The sequence below is a fragment of the Amblyraja radiata genome, chromosome 40, assembly GCF_010909765.2.
Source record: "Amblyraja radiata isolate CabotCenter1 chromosome 40, sAmbRad1.1.pri, whole genome shotgun sequence".
NCBI classification, from domain to species: Eukaryota; Metazoa; Chordata; class Chondrichthyes; order Rajiformes; family Rajidae; genus Amblyraja; species Amblyraja radiata.
In genome coordinates this window covers 280,612-293,723 of record NC_045995.1, presented here as the reverse complement: position 1 = coordinate 293,723, position 13,112 = coordinate 280,612, and the positions used below count along the sequence as shown (strand labels likewise).

The window sequence follows — 13,112 nt, the reverse complement described above, 5'->3', positions numbered from 1 at the left end:
CTATTGTCTATAGGGGGGTTGCACGTAAGGTCATCGGGTCAAAGTGTGTGCCGCACGGAGCAGCACAATCCATGTGGAGTACATGGAAGCTTCCGGAAAATACTGTTAATACAGGAAACGTGTACTTTCTTACCCGTTACAAACTGCCGAAATGGGTCATTTTCTGCGCTGTAAATAATTGTGGAAATCGGGGTAAGAGTGCGAGACATTTATCCTACTTCAGAATTCCAAAAGTGAGGAGAAATGATGGTAGAGAGAAGTGAGAGCTGAAGGGACAACAGCAGCTAAAGTAGTTGGTGGACATTGGCCGTGCAGATATCAAGATGGAAAATATTGGGAATTATTGCGTTTGCTCACTGCATTTCTTCAACAGTAAGGCATTATTTGTATTTTTTTTTAATTCTTTTGGTATCTAAAAAGTTTCAGAAGTGATAAATCTGGCTGTAAATTTTTTTAATCGCCCATGGTTCTGAAGTGGATTTTTACATGCAAAAAGAAAACGCTTCTGAAGCTAAATTCATAATTTAAAAACAATCTCCAGACTTACGAGTGGTGTGTGGAAAAGTAAGTTGTCTATCATTGTGCTATTGAGATGTATCTTATGGCAAATAATAAAATGTCCTGACAGCTTAAACACTCAAAGATATTGTCAATTTGCATCTTCTGAATCCCACGAATCATCAGGCTGACTTTTAAACCCATGTCTTTAAAGTTTTGAGTCTAATGGTTGTAACTCTGCTATTGTGGTTTTTTAAATTGTTTATTCTTGAAAAAAAACCATAATTCATTATGCTAAAAAACATTACAGAAAGCACCATAACAAAATAAAAGTTCCATTGAATTAAAATTATAAAAGCATTACTACAAAATGTATTAAACCTTAAGACCATTTAGTATGAACTAAATGATTCAATTATGACGAAAATATTCTCAAGTGCAATAGAAATTAAAAGTAAATGCATAGGTAGTTATGTTTGCTACAAAAAGTACTTACCTAAAATGTTGTTAATTACGTTCTTCGCAACAGAAATGCGTCTGCCAGATCCTCTTTCATTGAAGCCCTTAAATCTGATTTAAATATTTTCAGAGCGGAGAACAGTCTCTCTCTCCACGCTGACCCGAGTGGGTGGTATGGCTGTTACTATCATAGCTGCAAATGTTACTATTTCAGGTTGCAGGGATGACGGGGAATTATAGACCAGTTAGCCTGACATCGGTGGTGGGGGAAGATGCTGGAGTCAAATATTATAGTAGTAACTAGATTGATTGGGACCTGTTGGGTCCCATGTTCACACGGGAGGTCTGGGCCCCCAACGCAATATTCCACCTCTCCACCAATTCCAATATTGGTGGCCAGTGGGAGGGGGGGGGGGCTTTCTGTAGCACTAGTATGGGTATTGTGGGCTGAAGGAACTGGTTTCCAGAGGGCTAGTATGGGCATTGTGGGCCAAATGGCCGAGAGACAGTTGCCAGTGATGTGCTGTGCCGCCTTCACCACTCTGTGTAGTGATTTGCGGCTGTGGGCAGAACAGTTCCCGTACCAGACTGTGATGCAGCCCGTCAGCAGGCTCTCGATGGTGCAACTGTAAAAGTTTGTGAGGATGCTGTTGTAGTCCACCTTCATCTCTGGCAAGTGTAAATTCTAATTAACCCTTCCTGCTACTGGGAATGCGGGAACTGATCCGGATTTTAACATAACCCGTAGGAATTCTGTCTGCGGCATCCCAGGCAACATTCCCGGTGTCCTTCTGCCCGCTGTTCCTCTCTGTAGACAGCAGTTAGCCAAGACTGGGTCTCCACCAACTCCCACAGACATCTTACAGATCAGCCACTGGACACCAAGTGAGACTTAGATCATACGAATTCAACCCATTCTGGTGCAGCGGCATTTTACAATTATACTGTAAAGCCCAGCTGACCAGGTTGTGATCCGGTTCCTACAGTTTCCCGAAGATGAGAGGAGACCGAAATTTTCAGCTCATTGGCGGGTGAACACATTGCGCGGGCCTATTGTCGGTCTTCATCCCGCACCCGATAAACCTGCTCGAGATTACTCGACCGAAACTAAACCAACCCACAAAGAGAAACGCGTTCTCCGATTCATCAGAACAGTCCATGTAAGTGGCTTTAGCTGGTATCCGACGTGAACACAGAGGGAGAAGGGAACCGCGATAAATTCACGTTAATGAGACCATAAAAAATAGGAAAAAACCCTGATGAAAATAAAAATGGAAGAAGATTTCTGTTCGCTTAAATTGTATCCATGTAGAAATAATCCCTCACACGGGTAGACACGTCTGAACTGACCTCTGTAGTGGATAATTATGTCACATAATAAATAACCACAGTGAGTAACGGCAGGTAAGAGGACCACGGAGAATTTTCCAGGAATGCCGCAGACAGAATTCCTGCAGGTTATATTCAAATTCATGTTACTGTATTCCTACCAGCAGAAAGGGTTAACATGAATTTTAAAATAACTTTTTTCACAGTATATATTAGTAGATTGTCAAACCGGTTGGTCTTGGTTTCAGGTGCGTGACCGCTTCCTGTTCTGAGGAATGTAAGGGTTGGGATCCACGCTGTTGCCAGGCAGCTGCTTGCCCGCAGGTACTGAGCGCTGCATCTCACAGAACGACAGCCGCACCTCGCAAATCAATATTCACCTGACTAGCCAAATGCAGCGAAGAGGAAACAAATTTAAAACATATCCGTGCGCAGTCAATACATCCTTGTGGAATTAAGGTGAGATTATCGCAGCTCAGATTTATGCTTGGTCTTTGTTTCCAATCAATATTTAAAACATAAATGCCATGCATATCAGCGGTCCAGGAATCAGTAGCGCGGGTTATAATTGTAATTGCACTGGTGACATGCGTGTTGATGCTGTTGTCTGTTCCAATGGGATGATTCCCCGCACCTTTACTCAGGATTAAGGGCACGACTCTGTGGCTGGGAAAGAAGAGAGCTTTACGTGGATAGGTCAATGGCAGTAGATAATATGGTGTTTGTAGCAAAGTGGGAATATTGGAATGTGTTTTGGGAGTCACGGTTCAATTTTAATCATATACTCCGTCAGTTAATAATGTATCCAAAAGTGGATGCAGAACTCATTTCATTGTTCCACTTTTGAAACCATCCGATAATTGAATTATGTTGCCACTTCCTCACAGTAACTTCCCGTTCCAGCCTAATACCAGGAACCCTTTAACATAACGTACAGCAGACAGACAATGAAGAGTTTATAAAGCTCCGTGAGTAATTGGCAGATAAATTAAACATTAACTTTCTATCGGTTTTCTGGCAAAAGGATGCGATCATTTTCCAGATTTCTGAGAAGATAACGTTTAGAATGGAAACGCGGGAATTAGTTAGTGCGTTGAATTTGGAATTCCAGATGGCTTGGTCGGACGTTGTGTGAGCCTAGTCAGTCTGTGACCTTGGGAGGACGGGTTCATTGGATCAGATATTGTGTGTGTTGGTTCACCAGGTAGTGTTTTCCTTCACATTCAATTGTTGCTTGATGGTTATCTTAATTTTGGTGATTCCAGAACCACAGAATTTTGGAACGCTTGTCATCATCATGGCTGAAGATGCTGATTGGGGAGGGGATGCAGTGACATCTACATCAAGTCAACAGAAAGGTTTATAGAGCCTTCTGTGAAATATAGGCAATGAAGAAAGCGAATGGTATGTGAGCAATCATAGCACAAGGATTTGAGTAAAGGAGCAGGGAGGTTTTAATGCAGTTGTACCACACCTCGAGTATTGCGTACAGTTTTGGTCTCCAAATCTGAGGAAAGACATTATTGCCATAGAGGGAGCGCAGAGAAGGTTCACCAGACAGATTCCTGGGATGTTAGGACTTTTATATGAAGAAAGAGTGGATAGACTCGGCTTGTACTCGCTAGAATGTAGGAGATTGAAACTTGAGGGGTTGGACAGGCTAGATGCAGGAAGATTGTTCCCGATGTTGGGGAATTCCAGGAAAAGGGGTCGCAGCTTAAGGATAGAGGGGAAATCCTTTAGGACCGTGATGATGAAAACATTTTTCACACAGAGAGTGGTGAATCTCTGGAACTCTCTGCCACAGAGGGTAGTTGAGGCCAGTTCATTGGCTAAATTTAAGATGGCGTTAGATGTGGCCCTTGTGGCTACGGGGATCAGGGGGTATGGAGAGAAGGCAGGTACAGGATACTGAGTTGGATGATCAGCCATGATCTTATTGAATGGCGGTGCGGGCTCGAAGGGACGAATGGCCTTCTCCTGCACCTATTTTCTATGTTTCTATACATTTTGCCCAGACAATATGCGTGGAGCTTTTGCAAATACTGAGGTTAACAAAAGAAATGCAAATAGGGAAGGGGCTGAGCACAGAACATTTATATCTGCAGGGACAGCACAGTCACATGTGGACGGATGCAGCAATTGTGTGATAAATCGCTACATTACAAAAGTTGTCAGAATTTCACTGACAAGAATCACGGGTCATACTGCGTAGAAATGGGCCTTTGACCCACGATGGGCTGCCAGCCGCCAATCCCTCTATACTCTCACCAACGTCTGCAGACAGTAAGCATTTTTATGGATACATCTCAGCATGGTTTTGTAAGAAGGAACCATAGATGCTGGTTTAAACCGAAGATAGATGCAAATAGCTGGAGTAACAGCGGGACAGGCAGCATCTCTGGAGAGAAGGAATGGGTGACGTTTCGTGTCGAGAAGGGGAAGGGTCTCGACCTCAAACGTCACCCATTTCTTCTCTCCAGAGATGCTGCCTGACCCGCTGAGTTACTCCAGCTTTTTGTGTATATCTCTGCATCCTTCCCACAGTATGGATATTAGAATTGCACACATTGCTCCAACTTAACATATAAACAAGAGAATAGGTGCAGGAGTAGGCCATTCGGCCCTTCGAGCCTGCACCGCCATTCAAAATGATCATGGCTGATCATCCAACTCAATATCCTGTACCTGCCTTCTCCCCATACCCCCTGATCCCTTTAGCCACAAGGGCCACATCTAACTCCCTCTTAAATATAGCCAATGAATTGGCCTCAACTACCTTCTATGGCAGAGAATTCCAGAGATTCATCACTCTCTGTGTGAAAACTTAATCAACTCCCTATAAAATTGTAACTATAAAAAGTGCCTCCCTGCACTTGCATTTTATGCTGCAGCTAATGACAAGAATGCCAAATGCTATCTTCAAGTGTGCTGCTGACATGTATCTATGGATTTGTATGGGTGTTTCTCAGTGGTCTCTAGGCCCTTGTCAATCATGGTGAATATCCTGGTTTTATTTATCCCTCCAACGTGAGTCAACTTGCCCTAATCAGGATTAAAGTTGAAATGTCATTTTTCCGCCTAACATGTTGACATCCACAAATACTGGTTCAAATCCAGTTGCGGAGGTAGAAATGCTTAGACAAGTTATCTCAATTTTGGCAGATAACTGAAAGGCCCAAATCAGGAATACTTGGAACAAAATTCTCAAATTATCTCAAAGTAACAAGCATTCAAGTTGTAATGGCAATTTCTTTATTTTCCAATGTCCAGCTTTCCGTTGTCCTGAGTACACCGGCAGGTAGGAGTGATTTTACGCAGATTAAAATAACGAATTTTCCACTCGTTATTTCCAGTTTAAATGATTCTTTAATGAAGTAGTTGTACAAACAAAGAGATGATTCACACCAGGTACTCCTTATTCTCGTACAAGCTGTAACTTTCCGTTCTTTCTCCGCTATTCTTTCCCCTCTGGTAAGAACCGTGTACTCTCCGCCTCCTGTGACCGATCTGATCTGGTCACTCCCTGGCGATGTTATATGTACGTCCTTCTAAGCATAAATAGCCCGCTCCCAAGTGTTTAAAATAATACTACTAGAAATATCTAGACAAAATAATGTAATTTGCCAACAGTAGCTAGCCTAAATCTAAATGGCTCCTACACACATTTTATTTTGGATACCTGGAGATAAGATATCACCAGATTCCAGGGCAGCTTCTTCCACGCTCTTATCGGAAAAGGAATGGAGGGTTATGGTCTGAGTGCAGGTAGATGCGACTAGGGGAGAATAAGTGTTCGGCATGGACTAGAAGGGCCGAGATGGCCTGTTTCCGTGCTGTAATTGTTATATGGTTATATGATTATATCGAATTAATGAACGAACCGCACAAGCTAGGGATGTATTCCTGTGCCCTCAATTTACCGTTTTACCTATTTACGTCCACCCCATCAAGAACATTGCACTTTGTCTGGGGAACTGATGCGCTACAATGCTACAAACTACATTATGCACTCTGTATCTCCACATTTGCTCCATCTGTTCTTGAGTTTCAACTGATTGTATCTGTGTGGTTTATCTGATCTGCGTGGATTTCATGCAAAACCCAAGGTTTTCACAGTACTTTGGTACATGTGACGTTAATGCACGTACAGTTAAAACGAATGCACGACTGAGGAGATGGTGCAAGGCTCGGAGAGTCAGATATTTGGACATTTTTTAAATCTTTTCAGGGATGGATGTAACCAGGAGACTAACATCCTGGTGGGCAGTTTTCAAACTGCTGCAAAGGAGGGTTTAATCTGGGGGACTGAATCCAAAGTTGTTTTCAGACAGTTCGAACTGAAATGGCAGTTGATGAGCACTTTGTGACAAATGACTATAATTCAATTAGCTTTGTAAACCTATATAAAAAACAGTTCTGGCCTTAATGTAAAATTCTAAATTGGGCGGTGGTAGCCCACCTTTGACGGCTTGAGATAGGAACAGTCATTGGAGTAAGTTGTAAGGATAAAGGGACGTCAGAAAGGGGCAGTTTTTAAATTGTCATTGTGAGACTTCAAGATATGCATGTTGTTAGTGAAGTACAAGTAAGGAACCCAAGATAATGAGAGAAATTGTGGTTCTGGTTCTGTAGAGTACGATGGAGTAGAGTATGGTCTTCAGTAGCCAGTAGGGGAATGCAAGGATACCAGCTTGGTGGAGAAAGGATGGTGGGAAGCCAACCTGGGGGAGCAAGGGATGGGAGGAAGCCAGCTTGTGGGAGTAATAGATGCAAGGAAGCCTGTTTGGGCGAGAAAGTAATTGGAGGTAGCCAGCTTGGGGAGTAAGGGATGGGAGGAAGCCAGGAGAGTGAGGAAGCCAGAAGGGTGGGGGTGGGGTGTGGAGGGTGAAGAGTGGGTTTAGGAGGGTGAGGATGGTGTGTGGGGGGTAAAGAGAGGGTTCAGGAGGGGGAGGGTGGGGATGGAGGGTGATGAAAGAGTTCAGGAATGGGATGGGGCGAGGAGGGTGAAGACAGGGTTCAGGAGGATGGAGTGAGGAGGTTTCAGTAGGTTGTAGAGGGTGTCGAGAGGGCTCAGCAGCGTGGGGACCGGGTGGGTGGGTGACAGCATGGTGCCAGATGGGGTGACTGTGCGAAATGTGAGGCCATCCTCGCCAGCAGACAATTAAGCAGCAATGCTGTATTGTGTGAATGTTTTTTGTATTATTATACAATTATCATGATGCCTTGCTGTAGAAGCACCAGTATTAGATAGCATTTATTGACATAAATAAGGAATAATATTGTATCAAGTTTCATCAGACTTGTGTTGCCGTGTGTAGCGAGACCGATGCTCAGCCTCTGTTCTTTAGCATTTGGAGGAATGAGGGGTGACCTGAATAAAATGTCCATAGATTGGATGTATGCCGGGTGTTATGTGATGTTATGCTGCATGTAAGAATGTAATTGTTCCATTGTACGTGTGAGAATTTAACAGTCTTGACTCCTGGTTTTTCCGCTGAGTGAAGAGTCCGGATCTAGGGGTCAGAATCTGTGACTGGGGTGGTGGTCGGTGTGTTTCTGGGGTGACTTGTTTCTGACTCTGAGGGACGGTGGAACAATGGCTGCCCAGCTCCACCCAGTGTAAATGTGCTTGGGGTTCCTGTCTTCATCACTCTGTTGACCAGTGGTACCTCCATACCCCAGCTACCGTTGGCCTTTTGCGGTTTCAATAAATTGAGGACAGTGGAAGATAATTATTCGACCCACAGTGTATTTGCTGGTTGTGCAAAAGGTCATTGGTCAGATCCCACCTTTAGGTAACCAGTCTTCAAACACACGTTTTAGTGTATACGTTTCTTCAAAGGTAATTTGGACTGAGTTCCATATCTGTACCGATGCTGTGGTGGGATAAACGTTTCACGAGGTCTACAATCTTTCAGCTAATCTCTGTATCACCATGCTACCCTGTATTCAACCTAATTGCTCAGGGAACCTGCTCCTCCTCCTTTCGTCCCTCATCCATAGTTATATGGATAGTTATATGGATGGGAAAGGAATGGAGGGTTATGGTCTGAGCGCAGGTATATGGGACTAGGGGAGATTATGTGTTCGGCACGGACTAGAAGGTTCGAGATGGCCTGTTTCCGTGCTGTAATTGTTATATGGTTATATGGTTATATGGTTATATCTCATTACTCTATACACCTCAATTGATGCTCTCGTGAAATTTAGTCGTTCCAATAATTTATCAAATAAGTTCCAAATACAGTTTAAAAATTCCAGACTTATTCCAGTTAACCACCTAACAGCCCATGACTTTGCCAATGTTAACCTTTGTTGGAATTAGAAATGTGTGGCAAATGTTTGAGTTGTGTTTATGTGTCCTAACAGCATTTGTTTCATTTGAGCGGAAGTTGTGAGCAGCCATCCAATTCCACCCATGACATGTGACAGGTTCTGTTGGGGGAGAGACTTCACCATTTGGATTCATCGATATTTTAAAGTAGACGTGGTGTGCAACCTAAATGGGAACTTGAGGTTGTGGTTTCCGTTTGACTTCAAAACTGCAGCATCTGTGGGTGAAAGCAAGGACTACTCCGCATGGCCAGAGTGAGTCCCACCGCAAATTGGAGGAGCAGCTCCTCATATTTTGCTTGCATAGTTTACACCCCAGCGGTATAAACTTTGACTTCTCCAATTTCAGGCAGTCCTTGCTTTCTCCCTCCTTCTCCTGCCCTTCCCTGCTCTCCCACAGCCCACTGTGTCCGCCTCTTCCTGTCTTCTTCTCGCCCCACATCAGTGTGAAGAAGGGTCTCGACCTGAAACGTTGCCTATTCCTTCGCTACATCGACGTTGCCTTGCCCGCTGAGTTTCTCCAGTATTGTTGTTGTTGTCTCTGCGGCTTGATTCATCTCATCCCCGGTGACGCAACTGGCCCCAGCGTCCTGTAGAGATGAGACGGATGATTCTCCTGTGACGTGGGACTGGTGGTGGTACTGCAGACATCACCTGACACCATGGAGTCCCTGCAGAGTTCAGGTCTGGGATATAATCCTTCTAATCTGGATTGGAAACTCCAGGGATGTGGTGGAATGTGCCATGGACGCAGTGGGAACGCCAGTTTCCAGTAGAGTTGTGATGCTTGTAGTTTATTTTACTGTTCCAGTTAGTGGGGAACACGACAATGGGTAACATGGAGGTATGGAAGCTTTTGTCCTGGATGGCAGGGTTGTGGTGAGAATAGGGCCAGCAGAGTGTGACAGTAATTCCCCACCAGTGGGTATGTTTTCTCTTTCTCTGTGAGTTGAAGCCTCCAAACAGGTGAGGTGTGGATGTTGGGGATTGACCAAGTTTGGTCTGGAATAGTGATACGGTGATCAGGGGGTTTGACAACTTCAGGGATCTGGCACAAATGATGAATTTCTGCCTTGGATACACCAGACAAAGTTTTATGGATGACAGATCAGACAGGAAGAGCCAGGTGGTCTACTCCTGCTTTTATTTTTTGCTAATTCTCAGGGGTATACCTTGTTTGGATGGGGTGTTTTCCACATCTCTGCTGTACTGTAATGCTGTGTGTTGGTTCACAAGGCAATGTTTTCCTTCACATTCAATTGTCACCTGATGGTTCTGTTAATATTATTTATTCCAGAGCTACAGAGTTTGTGATCGTCTGTCGACATCATGGCTGAAGGTTGTAACTGGGAAGGTGATTCAGTGGCCTCTACATCAAAGAAACAAAAAGGTTTGTGAGCCTTCTGTGACATATATATGATGCCCTGAATGCGCGTGTACACCTGATGCAATAGAAACATAGAAACATAGAAAGTAGGTGCAGGAGTAGGCCATTCAGCCCTTCGAGCCTGCAGCGCAATTCAATATGATCATGGATGACCATCCCACTCAGTATCCTGTACCTGCCTTCTCTCCATACCCCATGATCCCTTTAGCCACAAGGGCCACATCTAACTCCCTCTTAAATATAACCAATGAACTGGCCTCAACTACCTTCTGTGGCAGTGAATTCCAGAGATTCACCACTCTCTGTGAGAAAAATGTTTTCCTCATCTCGGTCCAACATCGGGAACAATCTTCCTGCATCTAACCTGTCCAACCCCTTAAGAATGTTGTAAGTTTCTATAAGATCCTCCCTCAATCTTCTAAATTCTAGCGAGTACAAACCGAGTCTATCTAGTCATTCTTCATATGAGAGTCCTGACATCCCAGGAATTAGTTTGGTGAACCTTCTCTGTACACTATGGCAAGAATGTCCTTCCTCAGATTAGGAGACCAAAACTGTACACATTACTCCAGGTGTGGTCTCACCAAGACCATGTACAACTGCAGTAGAACCTCCCTGCTCCTATACTCAAATCCTTTTGCTATGAATGCTAACATACCATTCGCCCTCTTCACTGCCTGCTGCATCTGCATGCCTACTTTTAATGACTGGTGTACTATGACACCCAGGTCGCGTTGCATCTCCCCCTTTCCTAATCGACCACCATTCTGATAACAGTCTACTTTCCTGTTTTTGCCAGCAGTAGATAACCTCACATGTATCCACATTATACTGCATCTATCATGCATTTGCCCACTCATCCAGCCTATCCAAGTCACCTCGCAGCCTCCTAGCATCCTCCACACCGCTAACACTGCCCCCCAGCTTCGTGTCATCTGCAAACTTGGAGATGTTGCATTCAATTCCCTCGTCCAAATCATTAATATATATCGTAAATAGCTGGGGTCCCAGCACTGAGCCTTGCGGTACCCCACTAATCACTGCCTGCCATTGTGAAAAGGACCCGTTTACTCCTACCCTTTGCTTCCTGTCTGCCAGCCAGTTCTCTATCCACATCCATATTGAAACCCCAATACCATGTTACCCAGTACCGAGGTTCACACATAAGTGGGAATAGGGAAGGGGGTGTGCCCCGAGATTACCATACACCATAACAGGTGGGTTGATGCAGGAATTGTCTGATACATCAGCACTTTCTTTGGGAACAAATGATTTGATTTGCTGCAAACGTTATCAGAGTCCAAAATCAGATTCTGCACAGAAATTAGTCTTTGACCCGCCTGCCACCTGTCATTTTCTCTACACTAATCCCATTTCTGAGCACTTGATCTGTCGTCTACTATCAATTTACGGTTCGAATGGACATCCAGGTGCCCCTACAATTTTGTGACAGAGTACCTGCCTCCAACACCACCCCAGACAGTGTGTCCCTGACTGCAGCCATCACTGCTGAAAGATTCTTCCTGAAAGATCATCCTCTAAACCTCATGGTCCCCGCATTAAATCTATCCCCCCTGATGTTAACCACATCTACTGTGGAGGAAAATATTTTTCCGTCGACGCTACTTCTCATAGTCTTCTACACCTCTATCAAATCACTGCCTGTCCGTCCCAGCTTCAAGGAAGACGACTTAAATCACTTCAGTCTCTCCAAAGCACTCCAGTCTCTGTTGATAATTGAAATATTCATTTACAAGCAATATACTGATAAATCTCTGCACCTTCTCCAGTACAAAGGCATGCTTCCCACAGTATGGGGATCAGAATTGTACTTAATCAACTCCCTATTAATGCGTATCAAGGCCTCCCTGCATTTGCATTCTATGCTGCAGCTAATGACAAGAATGCTAAATGTTGTCTCATTGTGCTGCTGACAGCAGGAGCAGCCGAAAATGGGTGTTTCTCAGTGGTCTCTAGGCCCTTGTCATCCATGGTGAATATCCTGGTTTTATTTATCCCTCCAATATGCGTCAACTTGTACTTCTCAGGATTAAACTTGAAATGTCATTTCTCCGACTAACATGTTGACTAATCCACAAATCCTGTTTCAAATCCAGTTGCTGCGGTAGAAAGTAATCAGAATTGTGGCAGATAACTGAAAGGCCAAACTCGCAAATACTTGGAACAAAATTATCATATTATCAGAATTAACAATCATCCACATTTTATATTAGATATCGAGAGATAATATCGCGCCTGATTCAAGGGCCACTTCTTCCACGCTCTTATGAAATTCGCGAACGAACCTCTCAGAAGCTAGAGTAGACACAAAATGATGGAGCAACTCAGCGAGCCAGGCAACATCTGTGGAGAGAAGGAATGGGTGACATTTCGGGTCGGGGCCCTTTTTCAGACACTACAGATATATTCCTGTTCCCCCAATTTATCTTCTTAACTATTTACGTCTACCCCATCTAGGACATTGTACTTTGTCTGGGGAACTGATTCGCTAAAATGTTGTGAACTACATTCTGCACTCTGTATCTCCACCTTTGCTCCATCTGTTCTTGATTGTACAATTCAACTGATTGTATCTGTGTGTGGTGTATCTGATCTGTGTGGATTACATGCAAAACCCAAGCTTTTCATAGTACTTTGGTATATGCAACATTATTGCACATACAGTTACAATGAATGCACGACTGAAGAGTTGACGCTAGGGTCAGAGTTATTAAATGTGGAAATTTTGGATCTTTTCTGCGGTAGAGGTGATCTGTCGATGTGGAAAATCAACTGGAAGGAGACTAACATCCTGGTGGGCAGTTTTGAAAGTGCTGCAAAGGAGGGTTTAAACTGATTGGCTGGGGGACAGAATCCAAAGTAGTTTTCAGACAGTTCAAACTGAGATGTCGGTGGACCAGCACTTTGTGACCAATTATGACAATTTAATTAACTTTGAAACCCTTTGTGAAAGAACAGTTCTGGCCGTCAATGTAAAATTCTAAATTGGGTGGTGGAAGCCCACCTTTGTCAGTATGAGATAGGAACAGTCATTGGAGTAAGTCGTATGTGGGTAAAGTTACGTCTGAAAGGGGAAGTTTTT

General features: G+C 43.9%; 1 long non-coding RNA gene across 1 annotated transcript; it reads left to right on the top strand.

Moving 5' to 3' along the window:
- The first annotated feature begins 2,519 nt into the window (after positions 1-2,519).
- Positions 2,520-10,039, top strand: LOC116967640. Its single transcript, XR_004410288.1, has 3 exons — positions 2,520-2,745; positions 3,552-3,644; positions 9,920-10,039. It is a non-coding gene; the product is annotated as an uncharacterized LOC116967640 (long non-coding RNA).
- Positions 10,040-13,112: the final 3,073 nt, after the last annotated feature.